Genomic DNA, 4017 nt, shown 5'->3' with positions numbered 1-4017 from the left:
CCTAAAATTTCTATGCCAAAGAGACACAATTACTCCTGGCAACACCACTCTACTCCCGAGAGAACGTTGAGCACCAAAGACACTCCACTGGGAGCTTGTCTTCTTGGCAGAACTGGCCTTTGGGTTAAGAAAAGCCCATACCTCAACTTCTGACAAAGATACAGAATATCCCTAAGTGGATGAAACAGGATTGTCTTATCTTGCCAAGACAGGGTAGGATAGTCCTAAGAAAGTTCCTTGCCTTTAATAATGGTATGCCAGTTATGTTAGGCCTTAGCCAAAGTTGGTTGACTCAACATTGCAAACGAGACTTTGGGTGATTGCCCAGGTAGTCAGTTGTCTCTGTCAATTGTTGCACATTTTGGATATCTCTCGATTGTTAAGTGAAATTTATTCCCTTCTCAGATCTTTGACGGAGTTGAAGATTATATAATTGTAGTTACTCTCTATGTTATTTAGACTCCTTGAGATAGAATGTTTAGCAAAAGTTTTGTCCTCAATATTGTTTGTTATATTTATTATTTGTTATTATTGTATATAGTTGTATTTGGTTTGGTTCTATCTTATTTAGACAAAAGGGGAGAAGTAGGGACATAGCCCCACCCATTGGGGGCGTGTTCGGCTCGGGCTAATGTTTACGGATAAATCTGCCGGGCGTGAGCCCAGCAGGCCTTTTTCTTTTGCTCCGCTTTTCCGGTACACCGCGGGAACCTGTGGTCCTGTAAGTTTATTTCCTTATTAAAGCTGTATATATCTATATAATCTGTCTACATTCATTTGCGCGGCCACAAGGAATGGAACTTCTGACCTTTGGAAGGGCAGCCAAAGCTCTTATCCACTGAGCTAACACCCCAGCTCTTATTTTTGTATCCAAAAGAGGGCACAAGACCTCATTGCAGATGGTTGTGAGCCATTATGTGGTTGCCTGGAATTGAATTCAGGAGGTTGGAAGAGGAGGCAATGATCTTAACCACGGAGCCATCTCTCATGCCTCTTCCTTATGTTGCCAGTAGAGGGCACCAAACCTCCTTTTGAGAGCAATTATGTGATTTCCAGGAATCGAACTTCTGACCTTTGGAAGAGCAGGCAATGCTCTTAACCACTGAGCCATCTCTCCAACCCGTTTTTCAACTTCTTTTACTAAACCAGCTTTAGTCAATGTGGTGTGTGGATCACATCTCCATTTCCCTGACATGTGGAGTACAGGGGACTGCATGGACCTATTGGCCATTCATGTACCTCATAGAGGAGGTCTAGATAAATTGTTTCTCTGGCTTTAAATAGGTTAACATTTTGCTGGTGTTTGTAGTCCTTTGATTGTCTTGGATATGAGTTCTTCTTCAGGCACATGAACATGCCAATATTTTCTTCTTCTAGCCATCTTGCCTTACTCTCCTTGGTGTTGTCTCTGAAGCACGCTGGCTCATGGTGATAGAGCTGTGAGTCTTTAACATCCTAACAAGAACTTTTGCCTCATTCAGTCACAACAACGTGGGCCCTGGCCCTGTGCCCCGACTCTATGTCTGTTCTTGGCCTCATCAAACTCAGTAGGCAGAGCTCTTTACCACAGAGCCATCTTTCCTGCCTCTTCCTTCTGTTGCCAATAGAGGGCGCCAAACCTCCTTTTGAGAGCAATTACGTGGTTCCCAGGAATCGAACTTCTGACCTTTGGAAGGGCAACCAATGCTCTTAACCACTGAGCTATCTCTCCAGCTCTTCTTACTGTAGCCAAAAGAGGGCACAAGACCTCATGGCAGATGGTTGTGACCCATTATGTGGTCGCCTGGAATTGAATTCAGGAGGTTGGAAGAGCAGGCAATTCTCTTAACCATTGAGCCATCTCTCTTGCATCTTCCTTCTGTTGCCAGTAGAGGGCACCAAACCTCCATCTGAGAGCAATTATTTGGTTGCCAGGAATCGAACTTCTGACCTTTGGAAGGGCAGGCAAAGCTCTTAACCACTGAGATATCTCCCCAGCTCTTCTTTCTGTATCCAAAAGAGGGCACAAGACCTCATTGCAGATGGTTGTGAGCCATTATGTGGTTGCCTGGAATTCAGTTCAGGAGGTTGGAAGAGCAGGCAATGTTCTTAACCACTGAGCCATCTCTCCAACCCGTTTTTCAACTTCTTGAACTAAACCAGGTTTACTCAATGTGGTGTGTGGATCATATCTGCATTCCACTAACATGTGGAGTACAGGGGTCTCCATGGACATATTGGCCGTTCGCGTACCTCATAGATGAAGTCTAGATAAATTGTTTGTCTGGCTTTAAATTGGTAAACGTTTTGCTGGTGTTTGTCGTCCTTTGGATGTCTTGGATGTGAGTTCTTCTTAAGGAACATGAACATGCCTGTATTTTCTTCTTCTAACCATCTTTCCTCATTCTGCTTGGTGGTGTCCCTGAAGCATGCAGGCTCATGCTGATAGAGCTGTGAGTCTTTATTATCCTAACAAAATGTTTTGCCTGATTCTGAGACAACAACGGGGGCCCTGGCTGTATGTGTCCACTTGGCCTCATCAACCTCAGCAGGCAATGCTCTTAACCACTGAGCCATCTCTCCTGCCTCTTCCTTCTGTTGCCAGTAGAGGGCACCAAACCTCATTTTGAGAGCAATTATGTGATTTCCAGGAATCGAACTTCTGAACTTTGGAAGAGCAGGTAATGCTCTTAACCACTGAGCCATCTCTCCTGCATCTCCCCTCTGTTGCCAGTAGACGGCACCAAACCTCATTTTGAGAGCAACTATGTGATTCCCAGGAATCGAACTTCTGACCTTTGGAAGAGCAGGCAATGCTCTTAACCACTGAGCCATCTCTCCAACCCGTTTTTCAACTTCTTTTACTAAACCAGGTTTACTCAATGTGGTGTGTGGATCACATCTCCATTTCCCTAACACGTGGAGTACAGGGGTCTCCGTGGACCTATTGGCCGTTCGTGTACCTCATAGAGGAGGTCTAGATAAATTGTTTCTCTGGCTTAAAATTGGTACACCTTTTGCTGGTGTTTGTCGTCCTTTGGATGTCTTGGATGTGAGTTCTTCTTCAGGAACATGAACATGCCTGTATTTTCTTCTTCTAGTCATCTTGCCTTACTCTCCTTGGTGTTGTCTCTGAAGCACGCTGGCTCGTGGTGATAGAGCTGTGAGCCTTTAACATCCTAACAAAAGCTTTTGCCTCATTCAGTCACAACAATGCGGATCCTGGCCCTTGGCCCTGACTCTATGTCTGTATGTGGTCTCATCAAACTCAGCAGGCAATGCTCTTTACCACAGAGCCATCTCTCTTGCCTCTTCCTCGTGGTGCCAGTAGAGGGCGCCAAACCTCCTTTTGAGAGCAATTATTTGGTAGCCAGGAATCGAACTTCTGACCTTCGGAAGGGCAGCCAATGTTCTTAACCACTGACCTATCTCTCCAGCTTTTCTTACTGTAGCCAAAAGAGGGCACAAGACCTCATGGCAGATGGTTGTGAATCATTATGTGGTTGCCTGCAATTGATTTCAGGAGGTTCTAAGAGCAGGCAATGCTCTTAAGCACTGAACCATCTCTCACGCCTCTTCTTTTTTGCCAGTAAAGGGCACCAAATCTACCTTTTGAGAGCAATTATGGGATTGCCAGGAATTGTAGGGACATAGCCCCACCCATGGGGGCGTGTTCGCCTCGGGCTAATGTTTACGGATAAATCTGCCGGGCGTGAGCCCAGCAGCCCTTTTTCTTTTGCTCCGCTTTTCCGGTACACCGCGGGAACCTGTTGTCCTGTAAGTTTATTTCCTTATTAAAGCTCTATATATCTATATAATCTGTCTACATTCATTTGCGCCGCCACATTTGGCGTCCCGACGTCGGGCTATTTTGCCCCCGACCCGGCACAGGGGGGGCGCAAGCTCCACCTTTCCCGGCTAGTTGCCTGAGCTCAGGAAGGCGATTTACAGCGCGCTCCCTGCTCGCTTTCCCTTCCCCCACTCCAGGCCACTACAGTCACAGAGCAGCGACCCCCCACAGAGCAGTTAATAGCTCCC

The sequence above is a fragment of the Chionomys nivalis genome, unplaced genomic scaffold (assembly GCF_950005125.1).
Source record: "Chionomys nivalis unplaced genomic scaffold, mChiNiv1.1 scaffold_60, whole genome shotgun sequence".
NCBI lineage: Eukaryota > Metazoa > Chordata > Mammalia > Rodentia > Cricetidae > Chionomys > Chionomys nivalis.
Note: the sequence above shows the minus strand (reverse complement) of the source record.